Here is a 20,703-nt window from a genome sequence, read left to right as displayed (position 1 = left end):
CTAATCCTAACCCTAACCCTAACCCCTATCCTAACCCTAACCCTAATCCTAACCCTAACCACAACCCTAATCATAACCTAACCCTAGGGTCAGGGTAAGATGGTTTTGTAAAAGAATAAATGCACAAAATTGGTCAATTATAAGGCTTATCATATAAACACCGTAGGTAAAAGGGTTTTCAACACAAACCATTATTTTTGCAAAGTTAAGGTAAAATATACGGCTACAAAAGATCCTAAATTAGGAGCCATTTGGGAGTCGAAAGAGCCGGCTCTTCTTTGGGAGCCGAGTCAGAAGAGCCGGCTCTCTGAAAAGAGCCGAAGTTCCCATGACTGAAGCACATGCTTACTACCATTTGCACTCTTAGTTTCCCTTGGAACTATTTGTATTGTAAAACGTATCAATGTAAATACTCCAGACCTGTACCATAGTGATAAACAGATAAGACTTCAATTTGAATCAAGTAAATACCACTTGTATACTTTAAAACAGAGGGTCATTTCATTCCTTGTGGACTCAACATGACAGCATTTATACTTTTCAAGTAATTGATCTTAAACGCTTTCAGAAAATTAACAGTAGCAAGATTCATATATCCCTTCGAGCCACCAAATGGTATCATAACAATGGTGTATGCTGTTTTTGTAATGACACAGCACAATTTTATAATTTATTAGAAATGTATTCAAATTATTTCACGGACCCCCATGCTATGGTTCGCGGACCCCCAGGGGTCCCAGGTCCCATGTTGGAATAATTTTCCAGGACTATATGGGATTTTCCAGGACATTTGACTTTTCTCCCATTTTCCAGGTGTTTTCCAGTACTGGAAAAAAGGTCAACTGTTTTCCAGGTTTTTCCAGGACGCGTGGGAACCCTGCCAGGATCAGATAATCCATTTTTACTTTGTCCTAGGTTTCCAAGGAAAAACTGGGTGAGATTAACCTGCTTCAAACCAAACATTTAAAGATTACCAAATTTAGATTACCATTGCTCCAGATATCACTTGATACTACATAGTTTGTCTACAGGGGGCGCCAAAATCCAAATTACACAGTGACGTTTTAGGAAACATTTAGTTTGACATTGCCAGAGGTTTGCTGAATTATTTAGCTTTGGCAAGATCCTTTATTTTTAGAAACACTAGTGTCTACTTAACCTACAGAGATTCAGCAATTAAAGGGAAAATAGAAAGCATAGTCATCATCTTCATGCTTGACCTGGTTAAAAGTTTCCTTAAATAGTTCCTATAAGCCTGAATCCAGCTCTCTGCAGGGATCAGAATAATCTTGACTTTTTGGATCAAAGTTATCCCAATCCTGCTCAAAACATTTAGACAACAAGGGCACAGCTTTAGCTCAGTTGGTAGAGCAGGCACCCCGCAGAGGTTATAATCCCTGTCGCAGTGGTTGTAGGATCGATTCCCAGGCCTGTCAGGATTTGATCCACAGTCTCTCACCTTATTTCCTGCCTTCATCTCAAACTGTCCTCTCAAATAATGCAAATAAAAACACAAACTGAAGGTTATAAATATGAAAACAAGATATGATTACTCCATCTAATCTTATTTCAATATCCTTTGGCCTGTCAGTGAGTTAAAGACTCACTTGTTTAGTCAGCACACAGAGGCTCTCATAAACGTGAACTTTGCTGATGAATTGGGAAGACTCAACAATAAATCAACAGAGAGCTGCGATGTAGCCTTCAGGGTGCTGTAACTAACTCTACAGGAACTGTGTTTGTAATGTGGGGAGCTGGTGAGTAGAGGCATGCTCAGAGTCAAGGGTCTCTGTTTAGGGAGCAACTTCTGTGCCATTTGCAGCAGGAGCACAACTTAATAAACAACTATAGTATGAGCACTAGTGAGAGGTCTTTCTCTGCAGCAGCATTTACACTTATGGTGTTGAACTTGTTGACTGTCTTTACATTTTTTAACACACTAATTTAAAAGTACAATGTGGTCGAGCAAGGCAGGCATGAAGCACATCAGTGACGACTGGTGTGAAAAAAGTGAGAGACAATGAGGTTCTCTAATAAACATTCAGTGCTTTTTTCTGACAGATTTAAAACTTTAAAATTTCACAAATTGTGACTTTAATCTTGGAATATTCCTCTTCAACTTATGGCTCAGTTTTTTCCCCCCTTGATGGCCCTTATAATGTTGATTTTGCAGCATTCAGGCTGACTAATGACGCTGGCAGTGCCACGTTCTTTCTGCTGCTTGGTGCAAATGACGGTGACTCTGTCTGCCATGACACCACGTGCATAACATCAATAAAGTACATTTATCTTGTGATGATTAACAGAGTGGATCGAACACAGCTTGTAACTGTGTTGATATCAGGAGTGATTTATTTTCCATTTATGTAAGGTTACTGTAAAAAAGAAGTGGTGTTATGCATCATGCGATGATTCATGTGGTCTACTGACTCGCAAGTCTCAAACAGTGATCAACACAGACTGTATGTGCACATACACAACCTTAATCAGATGCAATTAGCCAACACTTGCAGTAAAGCACTTCTGCAATTACACTGTAAGGATCTCAAATTGATAATTTTGGTCACACAGGTAGCTTTGTCAAGCACATAACTGCTCTGTTTCCCTCATGTGAAGAGGCCCTCGTCAGAAATTGAACCACTTATTGGAAATGAGCCTCACTCCTCTGCAGTGTGTACGAGCAGAGCAGGCCTCTCGACTGAAGACCGGCTATTAACCCATTTCACAGAAGAAGTCTCCTTTCTATTTCTGAGTGATTCTCAGTGGAGGAGGTGAGCTGGAGAGCTTCCCTGTAGAGCCACTCAGCCAGAGATCAAAGCACCAACTCCCAACCGGATTAATGGGCCGCTCTCAGGGTGATTACAGCACACACACTCAGGTAGACACACAGCGCCCTCCACGTGAAGTGGATTTCTTCATCTTGTTGTGAAAGGATTAGACCCCCCACCCACACTTTGACTGCAAACAAAACCACGTCCGTGTCATTCAGTTCACATCAACTCAACCTTGACAGAGTGTGTCTGCTTTTATTCTGAGGCAGATGAGGTAGGCACCAGGAGAAAGTGAAATATGAAACATTTATCAGCCTTAATGTGGTGATATATTATACAGCCCTGTTTGGTAATGGCGTGTATTCATAGTGTCATTGGCTCAGTTAAAGTGACAGGAGTTATCCTGCTAAATTATGGCTCTAATCATGATCCCTGCCATCAGTAAAGCTTCACTCTAATATCACTAATGGCTGCTATGGTAATTGTAGCACATTAAATGTCTGAGGACCCACATGATGTCTTTAGAAAATTTATGACAATGTTTTGGTTTATGGCTTTTCTCGCATACTTGTCCAACTTTAGTCATTTCCATAATTGTGTCTGACACACTCTGCTTAATGTGATGCATTAGAGAATGGTACAAACAGACACTGTGTATCTATTAAAAAGCTTAACTGCTTGTTTCTAGATGTGCCAGCGCCGCTGTAAGCTCAGCATTCACACATAAAAGCTGGATCAGGTGAATAATTTATGATTCTCATCCCTCTCTGTGAAAACGTAACACTCTGAGTCGGTTCTGAAAAAAGCGATCATTCTGCAGTGAATTTTGAGCCAGGCATGGATTGTGCATTGAAATTTCAATGTGGAGTTGCATAACCTGCAGTAGCTGCACTTGCTCGTCTGCTGGTGTTCCCCGGCGCAGGAAGAGGCCAGCCAAGTTGTCTTACGCATGACAGCTTCAATCTGCTGAGGGACGGTTGAATAATTCAAAGTTCTTACGCTGGACCATCTGGCAGCCCAAAGCAGACGAGCCAGACACCACAACTCCTCAAATAGCTTTTTGTTAAAGAGAGTGTGGGACGAAGCAGCAGGACCCTCGTGCACGCAGACTGAGCCGCTCACCAGCAGACTGAAAAGTGCTGAGTCAGGCTGATGGCTTATTTAGGAGGAGATGAGCAATCAGAGAGGAAGCTCAAATACTGTTGGTCTGACATAAAGTCCATTTCACTCTCTCTGTTTGGTCAGGAGTATACAGAGAAACACAAACAAAGGAGACATTTTTTAACTGAGACTCTTTGTTCACATAATAGATTCTCCACTGCAGCACAAGTTCAATCTTTCTTTCTTTTTCATTTAGCGGCTCAGGCTCTTATTTGTTTCAGTCTGTAAACTTACCCGGCCTTTATTTGGGACAGGCCTCAGTTTGGGAAAAACTCTTAATTATTTTTGATCAAAACTTTTACCCTGCAAAGATTGGCTTTCCATTATTATTTCAGCCTTTTTTTCCATCTTTAAAGTCAGCACAAGCAGCAGAGTCATCCCTGTCCCTCCTGTCTCTTACTGCAGTTTCTTCAGTCTACTCCAGGATCAACCTCAGACTGTAACAACGATTGATGACGTCTCCTGCACTGTGGATTGACTCATGCGTGTGCACCAGCTCATAATGCCTCTTCAACCCGCCACTCTAGTTATTTTTTTTACCATCCATCTCAGATAGAAGTTGAAGTTCAACTTAATGTTTCTTCTTATACTCTTATATATCCATACATAAGTGTCTTCCTGCTACTTGTTTTCTGTGTTGTGCTATGGTGATCAGTAAATGTGACGAGTAGCATATCAGTGAAAATAAAAATAATCTGGTGTGTCTTACACAGACAACCTGAGGCCTGCCTTTATCTATTAAAACATGCAGCCACATCCTGACCCTTAAAAGTACCCGCCTTCAATTGGGACATACTTTTAGTGGAACTTTTACAGTATCTTTACCATCTGTTTCACATGTTCTCTCCAGCTAGTCAGGTACAGCAGCTCCTCTACCACAGGGCTGACACAGAGAGTCAAACAACCAGACTGTAACACTGATACCTGGCAACTTAAGATAAGATAAGATAAGACACTCCTTTATTCGTCCCACAACGGGGAAATTCATGGAGTTACAGCAGCAAACAAAAAAGGTGCACATTACAAGAATTTCAACAAGAATATATATAGAAAAAAAAGCTTGGCCATAATTCTCCTGCCAGCCACCACCTCACAGGGTCCAGGACTGAGCTGGCCTTCTTCCCCAGTTAGTTCAGTCTTGCTCTCCTGTATCCTGTCCGCCCACAGCAGGTGTAATCCTTCCAATGTGGCGTTCGTGTCCGGTGTTAGCTCTGTTAGCATGATGCTACTCTGCCAGTATTCCCTCTGGTGCTGGGTTAGCTCGTCAACCATATGGTAGATAAATCTTACATTCCCCATAACGGTGCGTGGAAGGACATGTCAATGTTGTCTTTTTTAGCTTGCACCTCAGTACCAGCTCGTCATCCTTGCCTCCTCAGCTCGCAGGGAACATGGGGCCCAGCATCGTTTAGCATCAACATGCTACGGGATGAACAGCTGATCTCGTATGTAAACAATTTTACCATGGATACACGCAGGATCTCCGGACACAAACAGGAACAAAAATAGTAAAAACACCACTGCAAACGTAGCCAGTTTGGTGTCGATGGCCAACAAATGAGTCATTAAAAGTCATGACAGGCTCCAAATACAAAGAGAACTAAACAGATGTGAAAAAAACTTGAAAAAAGAACAACAAAGAGAGACTCTGCAACAAGCAGCCACTCGAGCGGCGCTAAGCAACGGAACTTAGAGCCACCATCTAACCTAACAAGCATGTCTTTGGAGCGATGCAGGAAGCCATACCTTTAAAACAACAGATCAAGTGAATGATGTTACAAGAAAAATAGTAAGAGCGACGAGGGGATCAAAGTTTGGCTCTGTTTCATAATGGGAAGATATTTAATTATGTTATTTGTCACCTTATTAATGTAACTAATGTGTCCTAAGTTATAATGGACTTATGTATCTAGCCAACGTACAGTTGTTATTTCTTTCACTTGTGTGTATATGTCATATTTTGAGGAGTTAAGTCTAAATAAAAGCCCTGTAGTATGCTCAATATGCTCCCATGGTAACATATTCTTCTCAGCATACCTGCAGGATGAATTCACAACAAACTGAACATTTCAGTTCAAGGTCCAGTTCAAACCTGATCCTCTTATTTGTTGTGATTCATATTAAAGTGAACATTTCCATTGAAGGTCACATTAGACGAGGTGAACAGGACGTCTGCAGGATTATTGATGTTGACATTTCTGTCCTTCTTCAGCTCTCCTTCTCTTTGACGTTGACTCACCTTTAAACATAAATGAGGCAAATGTCTCAGCTTTGAACATTGTTGCTGTCATCACTACCTCTTCAGTCTCTTTAAGTGACTTTGTAGAGATCAGCATCTTAGAGGTGCTCTCCCCAGCTCTGCTGATGTTGTTTGGACTGCAGGACAGGATGTTGAACTGTCATTAGGTGCATTGCAACCAAGAGTTCCGGGGTCTTTCAGCCCCCAGAACTACTTTACCCTGAACTAAAAGGTTCTGTGCCCCCCTATGTTGTCTGCGTTTCGACGGCGGGGCCGTGCAAATCAGGCCAGTGACGTGTGGAGGAAATAAAAAAGTAAAGGCAGTACACCACCAGACCAGTAGAGGGCAGTAAGTCAAAGACAAATGCCATCCATCACAGATGACACCACAGAAGAAGACGGGCCGGCAGGTATCACAACAATTAGCCTGTTAGCATGGAGGAGGCACAGCTCGCACTGTTTTAGATCGCGCCATATTTCATCACAGATGGATTCACTGAATCAACACGTGAGAGGAGATAAGAGCGAGTAACAAAGACGTTTCAACACGGCTTTAAACTCTTTTTTAACTCGAAAAGCCATGTCAGAGATCACCTGTGTTTTGGTTTAAACAGCAACCCTGTTAACTGCCGACTTTCAGACGGATGCATCCCTCACAAACGTCTTTGGACGATCATTAAATACTTATCTGATGAGGATATTGAATCTTAAAACTCTCTCTGTGTTTCAACAGCTGTGTAAACTCCACAAACACAGTTACATTCAGCTGAAGGTCTCCAGTTTACAGGGCCACTTTTAAAACCGTAACACCGGTAGAGACGCATTCGCAGTGGGTTTAGAGAAGACTGTTACAAGCTGCTAAATCAAGTGAATCACAGCTTCTTCTTTTGAAAAGTACACACACATACAAAAAAAGATTGAACAAATAAAAACCAATTAAAGAAAGAGAAATCAAGTGAATCACATGTGTGTGATGTTATTGTGGACGACGGGCGGAATAAAAACCCTGCGGTTAATCTACCAACCAGACACGTTCAGCATTGCAGGCCCTGCCCCCCAAAAGCCCTGGGGCTTTTTGAAAAGTACTACCCCCCTCGCAGGTGCTTTTTGGGGGGGAGATTATCTACCCCTGAACTAAATTTAGACCCTAGTTCCACCGGTCAAAACGCACGTATTTCAGGGGTTTAAGTCCCTAGTTCCGGGGTAAAGTTCCTCTGGTCAAAAAACGCCTATTATTACCCCACTCTCAAGACCAGCACTCATGAGCCCACACTAATGTTTTTACCACAGTGTCAACAGGCAGAGGGGGAATGAGACAGACTACCTTCTGAGGATTGATTTGATGTGACGTGTGATCAGGTAGTCCCTGGTGTCATTTTGGTTATTGAGAATTAATCACCATTGTTTGTCCAATCAATATCACGTTTTAAACACAGCTGGGTGATAACATTGAATAATATGGTGAGTGTTGTGATGAGATCTAACTTTGGTTATGTCTTTCATTTTAGTGACACTCATGGACTTCCCCTTATTATTTATGCTTCTACCATAATCTACAAACAAATGCATCATGTATTAATGTACACATGATACTTTTCACTCTGAATCTTCCCACTTAAAATGTAAACAGAGGCAGATTATAGCTTGGTGGTTTCAGGATGAACTTCTCATGTTTGTTTGACCAATCCATCAAAATCCAACAACAAACTTAGACCAAGTCACCTCACCTCAAGGCACAATAAAACATCATACCTGGAGACATCCCTCTGAAATAACTCTAGAGGAGTGGCTCTTGCTTCCTGTCTGAAGAAGTAGAACAGGCTGGCTCTTGCAGCTTCTGTTTTCAGGAAAGCAAGTGAAAATGTGCATTTTCTTGTGCTTCCTCTCACTTTGCTTTTCATTTTCTTTGTGAATTTGTATATTATTTGCTCTTCATGCTACCAAAAGGACGATACGAACAAATGAATAACATTCTGAGTTAAAGAAATAAGCACTGAAACATACAGGGAGATAAGACACCAGCTTAAAAGCATGTCCTTATGGAAACATCTGTCCCCTTATAATCATCGGCAACCCCTAATTCTGACAAACATGGCTACATTATGTGCGTAAACCTGAGACTGGCTCTGTTCACACTGATAAACGTATAGAAAGTTTTAACCACTCACACTGAGCTGAGCATCTTTGCGCACCCGCCCTCCTCCTCATCCTCTTCCTCCTCCTTTTGGAACACGCCCCGGCTCTCCCCGTGCAGCCTCCTCCACTCAGCAGCACCACAGAGAGCTCCACGCGTCTCCACCGCCGCACTGTTCCACGGGGTGCTGGAGGAGGGCGCTCCGGTTCAAGTGGACTTCAGAACGTCTGCCTGTTTACCTCACTGGTCCCGTTAAAGAGGAGACAAGGTAACAACCCCCACCGCAACGGGACGCCTTCTGACTGTTGTGTCTGCAGGTTTATTTTGCGCACCTGACTATCGGAGCGCGCGCGGCTGCACGCGGAGCGGAGGATCCGGTATTGGAGCCCTCTTCACTCCCACACCTGCTGTGTTTAAGCTGAGCACACACGCCTCCGAGGGACATGCGGAGAGACTTTCTGACCTCCGCTGCATCCCGGCTGCTCCTCCTGCGCGTCCGGCTGGAAGGGTAGCCGCCGTGTCCCGAGGAGGATGCTAAACAGGTAAACAGAACCTTACTTACCTTTGAAGAGTTGTGTTTGCAGAATGTGGCTGTACTTGCAAAAGTGCAGAGGATGATTAACAATCTAGTGTCCCAGTGGAGCTCCTAATGACTCTATGGTGACCTTATGGTTCTTTTCTGCAGAACTGCAAAATTGTGCTTCACTATTTCTGCAGGTTTAAGCTTTAAGAGACGATTTTATTCTTGTTCTTCATGAATGATCCACACGCAGTTCAAATTCGAAACTCCCCCTGCAGGATTGTTCTCCTGGTGCTGCAGCTCAGTGATCAAACATCATGTATTTTTCAAAGACAAAAAAACCTTTAGAAGCTTGAGCCTGAGCTGAGAGCAAATTGAAACCTTGCAGAGTTGATTCTGTGGATTATGAACTTCCAGAGCTGGATTAAGTCTTTCCCCCTGTTTTCACACCTTTTGTGGGCACACTAACTCAGCATCAGTCTGCCTTTCTTGGTGATTCAGGATGAGGAGAGGATTAGTCTAGAGGTCTACTTACACATCCAATGCATCAACATTTCATTCCCTCTCCCCTTTATTTGTGTCGGCGCATCATCCGTCTTGTCTCAGGTGACAGGTGATATTTCCAGTGCCTCTGCCTGTCATCATTATTCTGCATTAACTCTCTAATAGGGCTTTTGTTATTGGTTAAGTGCCTAAAGCTCTGTGGCAGCCGGGGAGAATGAAGATGAAAAGTGCAGAGTAATGAGCGACATTTGCTGTGTTTGATATTAAGGGGCTTTTGTTGAATGTCAGCAGAATGATACTGCTGCACTTATACATACCTGCTCTGTCCAGTTCTGAACCCCACGCTATTTAAGGCTTGACCGTGCACTGCTTGCAAGTCTGGAGTCCAAACACCCCTACAGCTCTGAATCATCAGAATCAACCAAGAATGAAAGCACAACAGCAGTTTCTGTCCGTGCAGTAGTTTTTCTTGCAACAAAAATCGCTTTTCATTCTTTCTTTACACGTCTGTGAGCCCGCCCTCATCTTAAGGAAGGAGTTTTAGTTTCTGAAAGCTGATAAAGCTTAATCAGAAAGACAATACATCATAAAACAATCAGATTTTGATATAGAGGAAAAGTTTTTTCAAGAGCATTATCATTTATATATTTATGAGGGGTCTGCACGGTGGTGCAGTGGGTATCGCTGTTGCCTCACAGCAAGAAGGTTTCTGGTTCGAATACCCGGTCGGGCAGGTGCCTTTCTGTGTGGAGTTTGCATGTTCTCCCTGTGCATGCGTGGGTTCTCTCCGGGTACTCCGGTTTCCTCCCACACTCCAAAAACATGCTCATCAGGTTAATTGGTTACACTAAATTGCCCTGGTGTGTGAGTGTGTGCGTGACTGGTTGTCTGTTTTTCCATGTTTGCCCTGTGATACGTGGGCGACTTGTCCAGGGTGTACCCTGCCTTCAGCCTGAAGTCAGCTGGGCTAGGCTCCAGCCCCCCGTGACCCCTAAAGAGTCAAGATAATGGATGGATGGATGGATATTTCTGAGGAGTGTTATTTGGACAGTAAAGTGTTAAAGTTTGATTTCCATTAGAGAGCCTGCAGTAACAGACTTCAATATTACATGAAGGTGTAAAAATAACATGAGTGGAGCATCAGTCAAAACTTATTTCACACTTCACTTATCTGCTGAAAACTAAAGAAAAGTTATTTGAGGATGATCTCAGCTGGATGTCTGATTATTGATCCAAACGCTGTTGGGGTCGGTTTGAAATGACTCATCCCTGCTCACATATGTCTCTGCTTGGTACTCTTATTTCAGATCAAAGCCATGCAGAACCTCATCATACTGAAACATTTAAAGTCACCACAAACATTAACACTCCACGTTGCAGTACATAACGTGCAACACTGTCATCTCTCATTGTAAGTGGGAGGAGACGACTCCCTGCCCGACGTGATTTATGAAACAGTCAGATCAAGTTAAAGCTACTATAAGGAGTTTTTGGTTGCTAATGAAACAGACTGAAAATAATACTTATTACTTTTTATGAGTTAAAAAGCAAATTAGACCATAAATAACAAGATACAGAGAGAATCAAAAGCACGCAGTCAGCCACTTTTATTTTACATTTTCAACTGCAGAGATTCCCAGTGAGGGATACATCAACTGGTGGTTAACCACCCTGGTGGTTTAAGTGTGCTCCTCATGTACAGAGAAAGCGGCAACCTCCGGCCGTGAGTATTGAAGCCAATGCCGAAGTGTTTAAAACTGCAGTTCCTTGAGTGTCCACTTGAGGCTGGCTCCGGAAGTACCGGAAACCACATACACACCAATTCCAAAAAGCTTATCTTTACAGAAAAAAAGAAACATGTTTACAGCCTGGTTAAAAAACGAGTGTAGTCTGGATAGATCATTTCTCTATCAGCACACACTGCATGGGGGATGAATTTTTTCATAACGCAGCAATTTTGAAGATATTAAGATAATGAGATTTCCGTAATTAGAGGCACAGCTGACTTGATTGACTTCCGGGAACACTGTTGGCGAGGAGGTTCAAAGCCCGCTTCTTTACCTCACACTAGCTTGACAGCAGTTAGGTTGAGTTCAGCATATTCCAATATGGATCCCACCGACGATATGCTTCAAAACTGCGATTCAAAAACAGATGGGTGATGTCACAGACACTATGTCCATTATTATACAGTCTATGGTACAGAGGTTACAGTCCTCGTTGCAGCAGTCGCTGGTTTGACTCTCAAGTCTGACCATTTGCTGCCTGTCTTCCCCCTCTCTACTATCCACATTTCCTGTCTCTCTTCAGCTGTCCTATCTAATAAACGCAGCAGGATGACACTTAATTACAAACTACTCTTTCCACATGCACAGGACTTGAGAATAAGAGGTACAGCTTTGTCAACAAGGGGCGCAAAAATCAGCACAGACCCAACGTTCCTCACTAGAGCTTTAATGCAACAAAAATCAAAGTAAAAAAATAAGATTGTGGTTTTAATACGTCTAACATCAGTGAAGTTTTCTTTATAGATTGCAGCTAACATTTCTGAGATAACTGAACTGCTTGTGCTTCTCATCCTGCACCTCAAACAGACCTCACTGCTCTTTATGCTGCTTCACCTGACATCATGAAGGATTCACTTACATTATAGTGATGACCTTATAATGATGTTGCTTTGGTTTTGCAGAGGCATTACAGAAGAGCTCTTTACACTCACATGAAACTGAACATTTTTACTGATGGTGAAGTAAAACAAGGTCAACAGGACTGCATGAACATCAGGTTAGATTTTCCAATTGTGAACAAACTGAAGTCAAATGAACTGAGCTACTTTCAGTGGACTGATCATAGTCAGGTCTCCAGAGCTTTAGATCAGAGCGGTATCCACAGTGATGGTCTGTTCTTCACAGCAGCTACCGAGAAATAACAGACAGTTCATATGGAGTTATGGCCAATACGAATAACTTATTTAACACAGCTGTGGAGCTTCCTAAATTTCCATTATGAAATTGATGTAATGTATATCTATGTATCAGCAAATGCTCTTTCCGTTGAATGATAAATTATTTGTTGATAGTTTAATATCGGTTAACAGGGAAAAGTATAGGTTGATACCAATACTCAGCTGATATATGAGAGCATCCCTGTTCAGCATCACTTCATTCACAGACAGGAAGTTTTGTTTTTTCATGTATTGCAAAGAGATACTGCATTATAGTTTTACAGATGTCAAGTCAAGTCAGTCATGTCCTTATTTGGGCAAAAACTCGTTATCTAAAAAAATCACCCCCTGTACAGTGTGTGCCGATAGAGAAATTAGCTACATAGAGCCAAGCTGTTTTGTTTTTGAACCAGACTGTAGACATGTTTATTGTTGCTGCAAACATCCTCTTTTTTTGAATTGGTGTGTATGTCGTTTCCGGTGTTTCTGCAGCCAGCCCCAAGCAGATTCTCGATGAATTGCAGTTTATAACACTTCCGCATGGGCTTCATATTTTGAGGCCGGAGGTTGCCTAGTGCAACCCCAAAACCCTAAGCCAGGGTTTACTAAATACCAACTCACTTTTGAGCATTTGGGCTGTGCTGTAGCTGGCCGGCAGTAGCTTTTTCGGTATTTGAATATCGCACGTTTCCTTTGTGTCTTCAGTTGTGTATTTAGAGAGCTTTTTTTTTTAGTCCTAACAGATTTTAGCTGAGAGTATTGATGGTCCCGCTCTGTTGTTCTTAACTTGTGTGTGTGCCCATGCACCAGCTACTCCTGCCTCTGTCAGTGCTCCACTTGGCGTACCCTCCTGTTTTTCGTAGATTTTTCTTGCGGTATAACAAGGTCATCTCCTCCACCTCGCGTTTTGTTGTTACAACCCTGTTATAAAACTTCCACCTTGGCTTCACAGATACACTCGTTTTTTTTGACCTGGCAACCCACTACATGATTCAAGGGGTGTGTACAGCTGCACAAACAAGAATTAACTTATTTGATTACGGTAACCTGTGTCATCCCCGACCACCACCTCCTCCTCTTCCCGTATGTTGAAACCCACATGTTGGCAGGATGCCAGTTGGGCCAAAGATGTCTGGACACACCCCTGGAAGTAGACAGACAACAGGAGGAGAGAGAAAAGGTGGAGCAACACGTTACTTCATGAAATATCAATAAATGCATTCTTACACATCCTCAATAGTCCCTAACCACGTTTAAAGTTCTGTTTAATCTGCGACACCAGATTTGTAATAGTGACTTCTCATTAAACGAGAACTCACAGTCGTCTGCGTGAGATTCTCACAATACTCCACGGAGTGTTTGCAACAGGTGCAGACGCTGCAAGTAAACACCATGTGGCTCAGTTAGCGGTTTACATGTGTGCACACAATGTTAACGAGCACCGGGACAAGCAGTAAAACACATACCTCAAATCTGTCTTGCTTAATCGAGTGTTTGCCAGCAGCGTCACATGCATGTTTACATTATACAGTCATGTGACCCACAGATACAGACTCTGCGTGCACAGCTGTTAGTTCTCTGTATGTTACAGTAAGGGGCTGCATTAAAGTGATATCAGACAAGGTTTTATTGTAGATTAATGACGGAAAACTAGAAACTGGTGAGTTAAGGATTGCATCAGGTGAAGTAAAGTGATAGCATGACACGTCTTTGGTCATATGATTGCTATCCCACAATCTGCAATGTGACTATTTCAGTGCACTCACTATAAAGTGGTTCACCATCTGTTTGGATTTTTATTGTACAGTTATAGCGTTTATATACAAGCAGCTGCAAACACCTGACTAGTGTTTTATTGATTCCATTAAGTTATTTACCTAGCCTCAAAATACAGCTACAAGCCTGATCACTCACTCCCACAGGGCTCACAAGGAAATACTCGAGTCATGATACCGAGTTTCGACTGACTTTTAGATGAGATGTTTTAAGAAAATGCACAATCTATATTTATTCCCTTAAGGAAGTTTTCACTTCAACCTTCAGGATCTTCCATGTATCCCATGATGCCTCACGTGTCTCATAAGAAGAGATCATCAAAGGGAAAAGGGCAATGTGTTGCTGTAGGTCCAATCTGAGCTACCAGAGGTCATGATGGCGTGCAGTTAGCAGCAGCCGGGGCATACCGTCCTAATGACTCCTGTGGGCAGGGCGGTGCTGGACATTGAGGAAGAGCCTGAACATGCTCGCCAATGACCTTCTCCAAGTAACAAATGAAGCACGGACGAAAAACAACCGAGGCTGCCAACTCCAGTTAAACAGTGTAGAGAAAAAAAGAGCAGGAGAGAGTTAGTCTATCAGTCTGATTTTACAGCAGCCTCTCCAGAGCATCAATCTGACCGCTCCCTCACACAGAGCCCGTTATTACATTTCACTCACGTTCTCCTTTGCTGAAGCGCTAATTGAATCCATCCAATATTCAGGCAAAGACTTACCTACTGTACCAACCTGACCTTGGTTACCGCTTCCTGATAGCTTCTGTGAGCAAGACATTTCAGTGGAAGTTATGCTGTGTCATCACTCCGGATTCATGATGGCCAATGTGCTACGTCCAATTTACAAAGATGTGTTTTGGTGACTACAACATGGATTAATTTCAAGCTTAGCAAGCAATTATGGAGGCAGGAGGAGCAGACAGAGAGGAGGCTGTGTGGGATTGAAATCTGAGGATGGTGCAGAAATTTGTCAGTCCTCCACGCTGACAACCTTATCCAAGTCATCTTCTCTCAGGACGGTGATATATGACTAAGGTGACCGTCATCATTATTCACAGACTGGTCTCCTTCTTTCCCCTGGCAGGCCTTCCTCCTGGGTCTGATCAAGAGTGTTCTATTATCCTGCAGTAATGATTTGTGGAGGTCTGTGGCGCTGTAGCATTTGAAGGACAGCGTATTGTTGGAGCCTTCCAAAACAATATCATAACCCACATCCATTAGCCATATGGGTTCCACTCTCCAGATTTGCTTGATGCAATTTCCGTGTCCTCCCATGGCGCAGCCACGGCGCAGGTCTGGGATTCATTTCATTAGCAGATTTTTTTGTTCCTCTGGTTCTGCACCTTTCTGCAAGATGTGACTCCATTTAATATCTGTCCTGTGCTAAGAATGAAGGCTGCAGCTGGGGATTACTGATGCAACAGATCATTCTGAGAAATTTCATCTTTGATTTGACTCAATGAAAGTCAGACTATTTGGAGACAACCTGATGGTTACTTTTATTCTGTACTGATATGTTCCTGTTTTTACAAACAATGGCACCATTTTCCATTAACACTGTGACACAACTCAGAACAATACTACATTCTCACATTGTTTTCTGCTTTTACTAAAGGCAAACTTCAAATAAATGTAAATAAATGTAGTGAAAAATAAATTTATTATTGTTTCAAAATTGAAATGAAACACTTTCGGTCACATATCTGATAGAAAATCAGACTTAACTGCACGGTTGTGTAGTATCACTTTAGTCTGTGTATTCGTTGTTTGCTTAAGAGATGACATCAACATTTTTCAGATCATCTGTAGTCAGCGTTTCAGCCGTACGAATGTTTGAAGTGTCAGACAGGGAAATTCTCAATACAGATGCCACACTAATTTTAATTTTGGCATCACCTAAAACTTCATCAACAAAGGCCAACAGTCATCCTCTCGCTAATTTGGTCTCTAAATGGCCACTTTGTCTCTTCCACAATACATGACACACGGAGGGAAGCTGCTGTGGCTCTCTGTTGAACTGTGCAGGACCACATCAGGGTTGTTCGTATACGTTGTTATGCTGCAGATAAATTCTGTGCATTGGCCCCCCTCATTTGTGAACCCCTGAGGAAAGCTGGTCACAGAAAGTTGGGTATTTTCCAAAGTGGCATCTCCAAACTTAACTTATTTCATTACTGCAACACATTTACTGGAAATGATGCATGTTGATATCGTATATGAAGTTGGCAGTAAAAAAACAACAACTAACCAGTCCAATCTGGGTTATAGTGGGTTTCGCTGTCAATTTAAAAAAAAAAGAATTAAACTAAAGTGTGGACGACACTTTTTAAAGCTAAGCTACTAAGCTAGTCTGGATGTTTTGAATATACCTGTCTGTGTTCAGGTCAGGTTTCCTCTGATTAAAGCTGAGTAGATATTCGTCCTTCCCCCTGAAGTGTCTCTGTTCAGAGCTCTGCTCGTAAAGTTTGTTAGAGAGAAGCAAGTTATCAAGGGGGAGGAGTTTTTTTTCTTTAGATGATTTTCTGTTGACATGTTTAGTCCTCATGTCTGATACTGGAGCAGGATTATCAAACACACAAACGTTTTCCTTTGAAGTTTCAGACGGAGAAACTCTACAACCAGGGCTTTGCTAGCTGAAAGAGCGAAACAGACAGCTATGCTAATGTTTATGTTGGCATGTGAATGCTTCACTGCTCTTTGAGGACTAAAGAGTTAAATCATGTGCATATTTACGTTATTAGACATTTATTGAGACACCGGAGCTCACACCATGACACCGCGGCTGTGACGGGTAACGTTAAACAGATATGTCTGCTTGCCACTTGTAAGCTAGCTAACGATAATAAATCAGAGTTTACAAAGTTTAGTTGTTGTTATGTTACAGTTAATAACCTGACATAGCTACAAATCAACACATGACCTCATCACTCTGCATCCTGACAAGTGTCTGAACAAAGAAAAGTAGTTTTAAAAAGAATATCTCTATTCATTAAATTACTTCAACAACGAATGAGACACATCTGTACCAAAGAAGGTGATGGTGCTCATGGGAAATGTAGCCCTCATTTAAGAAAAACACTTCTGATTCCATCCAGAAGGGGCGCCAGAATCAACACAACATGACAACTCCTCACAGTTTTGGAAAAAGTAATTTAGAGTAAAGGATGGGAAATACTAAAAAACTACAATTCCACTAAATCTTTTGAAGAGCACAATGATTGAACAGTGTTTGTTTCTACATGCATCATAGACACCAGACTTGCACTCATTTTCATCACCAAACACAACACCTTCATGTAAAGTTGATGGTGTGTTTAATGTCTTTTTATCCTTGGTGCAAACAATGAAATGCAATACCTCTCTCCCTCTTTGCAGTGCTTGCATTTTAAAGCCGTTGACTGACGTGCTGGTGTTTTGTGTGGATCCATATTTATGACTGCTGCTATGTTTGCTGTGTAATTGACTTCTGAACACATAAATAATGGCAGCTGTTACAGCCTCTCTTCGCCTCCACTCAAGCTTGCTGTATCCCTCCCTAAGTGTCCGTTCTCTTCTTTGCCTCTCCTCCGCCTTGTGGTACAGCGGTCACAGCAATCGGAGCTAGAAGAGCAAAGACTGTAATAGAGCAGTCAGCTGTGGTCCAGGTGTGTGAGATGCCTGAACCTACAACAATGTGATCCTCTATCTGACAATGAACATGTTTTATGGGCCTGTGTTGCTCAGTGGTTCAAAGGCAGTGCCATGATGTCCAGGATGTTTATGACCACGCAACAGGGTGGGACAAAATATCGATATGGCAAAATATCCTCGTCCTGACCTACATGATACAATTATCGATACCAAGGTGCTAATTATTGATATCTTATGTCGATAGTTACAATGCTCTAAATACATTGTCCTCCAGTTTGACTCTTAGCATCACTACTTCATGAATAGAGGGAACAGTTGGAGAAAGAAGCCGATGCTGGACAGCGGTGAAAAGACTCTTAGCAATGTGCTCACCACTTTCAAAACCAAAAAGAAGAAGGAGAGAAAAATCTGTCCCAAATCTTTATGCTGAGAGGAGAAGAAAGGTGGAGGATGCACTCCAGCCTGCAGAGAGTTTCACTCCCCTGTAATGGGTGACCTCATGGGCCACAGAGTCTTGCGTGAAAATGGGTGTGATGCATTCTTACGCACTTTAGACCTACAGCAGTGCTCCTGCAGCTAATGGATGAACAAATGCTGACTGAAAAAGACCTGTCTGTAGTTATTGACATTGTGGTGTTGTGGTCATTTCTGTAACGCTAATAAGAAACAAGAAAAGACAGGACACTAGACAACAAGAGGTCGGCTTTTCATGGGTTTAATTACACTTGCAAATGGAGTCGACCACAACAACCAGACACAGAGTGCTCGGCCTGAATGTGCACTTAAGCTTTCTTGAGTTTGGCTTTTATACATCACAGTCATCAGACTTACATGGGACTTCCACCAGGTCCGCTGCGGTCCGGCTCTGTGCTCTCTCGTCCGTCAACACCCACCGGTTGCGTTTTTGTAACACAGCACGGAGCAGGACCGCCGGACAGCTGGAGTCAGGTGACCGAGGTTTCCCTGCGGCAATCACTGAATCAAGGATTCTCCTCCTCCTCTCCTCATCCATGTTGTCTTTATTGGCCTATGAAAACCTCAGACTTGTTGACTCCAGGCCTGGCTCCTCTCAAAATGACATTTTTCTGTCATAGTTAATTTAAAAACGATCTAACGATAACACGGAGTGTTTTATTCTGAAAATTAACCGGGTTTTATTTTGTTTTTGTGCCTGACTTCCTGTCCTGCTCCATCTGCTCTGTGCTGAATTTATGCATTGTGCTCCGGCATCCAGCAAAAATAGAAGTCTTGCGTATCTGATCCGTTGCGTTCCGACCTGCCGGATCAGAGACGCGGCCGGAACGCAACGGTGTGTATCCAGTGGGGGTTAACATATTCACCAGAATAGAAACCTATCAGACCCAGTGCTGTGACAGGAGACGGACCTGACACGGATCTGGTGGAATTTGGCCTTTACACTCTGACCTGTAAGCTGTAAATCACTTCCTCTGTGGCATTTCCCGCCTGTGTCTATATGCAATCAGACTCAGGGGTCTCTGAGACTGAAATAGCACTCAGAAATTTACACCTGTGGCATAGTCTCTACTGATTCGGCTTTTCAGTTTTCTCCTTAGCTTGTTTCTGTAACTGTTCTGTGTTGTGCATATTATTCCATCAAATCCCACCTTCTTGAGGGATCTCCTTTAGGAAATGAGTATTTTTTTACACTAGTTTGACCGTTGTTCTGTAGAAGGGATGGGAATTGAGAACCTGTTCTAACTAGTTAGCATTTGATTTGCTTTTATGCTCAACAGTTCCCTCGTGATTCCTTCCATTTAGTTCTGCTTGCAGAACATGTTGAAACCTGTTGATGCAGCGTGGCATTAAATATCAGGATTGCCATGAGTTTGATGCTGTAAGCCGACAGTGTTTCTGTTTAAAGTGGGACCCATAGACTGTATAAATAATGGGCGTAGTATCCGTGACGTCACCCATCTGTTTCTGAAGCGCTGTTTTGAAGCCAATCGTCGGCCGGAGCCATATTGGAACTGCAGAACTCAAACAAACTGCTGTGGAGCGAGTGTGAGGTAAAGAGGCGGGCTTTGAGCCTCTTCGCCAACAGCTACAGTGTTCACGCCTGTCAGTCAAGTCAGCTGTGCCTCTCGTAATGGAAAACTCGTAATCTTAATAGTTTTTTTTGCTGTTGACATGTTTATTTCTGCTGTAAAGATTGTCTTTTTTGAATTGGTGTGTATGTGGTTTCTGGTACGTCCGAAGCCAGCCTCAAGTGGACACTTGAGGAACTGCAGTTTTTAACACTTCTGCATTGGATTCAATTCTTCCGGCCAGAGGTTGCTGCTTGGTTTGACCTTGTTATTCGGTGACTTTCAGCTGAATCAATCAATGGCTGTCGCTACAACAGCTCTAGGTTGTAACACTGAGTCCTTGCAAATGCGTCCTAGTTTCATTTTTCAGTATAACGACAAAATATAGTCATGAAAGAACTATTCAGTGAAAACCTAAAGGGTTTCATGAGAGAGCTTTCAGTTGTGTATGCAATAAGGTGAAAAACGACAGCTAACAGAGTAATTCTTTAAACCGGAACACCGGTCAATGAGTGATTCCCCGCCAGAGTAGTTAAGGTATGCATGTTGTAGCTTATATTAACATTAACACAAAGAATGCAGGGTGTGGAAAATCTAAATAAGTGAAACCAAAGTGTGATTATTAAATACGTTAATCCTGCACTTTACTGACGTCTTATATTCTTCAGTCAATCACATATCCTGATGTATCGTCATACGAATGTCTTGCAAAATATCGATTATCCCATTGTCTCTGTATCATGACATATTGTTATTGTGAGCCAAATATTTTGTAATGTATTGCATCGCATTGTATTGTTGGTTCCCATCCTTACCTAACAAAAACAAAAAGTTTAGTCACTGTAAGGTTTGTCTATTTTCAGATTAATTACAGCTACATTTGATCTTGTACAAAGCTGATCCCTACACTGTTTCCGTTGTGCTCCTCTACACATCTTGTTTATATTGTTACTCTTTAATGTCTGCGGTTATGTCTACAGCGT

The 20,703-nt window shown here is 42.4% G+C and overlaps 1 protein-coding gene across 5 annotated transcripts in view; it reads left to right on the top strand.

The window, feature by feature from the left end:
- The window catches only part of LOC117824692 (heparan sulfate glucosamine 3-O-sulfotransferase 5), a 147,731-nt gene that overhangs the window by 34,227 nt on the left and 92,801 nt on the right, over nt 1-20,703 (top strand). For 2 of the 5 annotated variants that reach the window (XR_004633630.1, XR_004633633.1), the window contains exon 3: nt 4,338-4,654. The exons of the other annotated variants lie outside the window; for them this stretch is intronic. The gene's annotated coding sequence lies outside the window, so the exon portion shown is untranslated. Of the gene's footprint in view, nt 1-4,337; nt 4,655-20,703 lie in introns of those variants that run through there. 5 annotated transcript variants of the gene reach the window in all.

This window comes from Notolabrus celidotus, chromosome 13 (genome assembly GCF_009762535.1).
Source record: "Notolabrus celidotus isolate fNotCel1 chromosome 13, fNotCel1.pri, whole genome shotgun sequence".
Taxonomy (NCBI): domain Eukaryota; kingdom Metazoa; phylum Chordata; class Actinopteri; order Labriformes; family Labridae; genus Notolabrus; species Notolabrus celidotus.
Note: the sequence above shows the minus strand (reverse complement) of the source record. Positions and strands in the feature narration are given on the sequence as shown.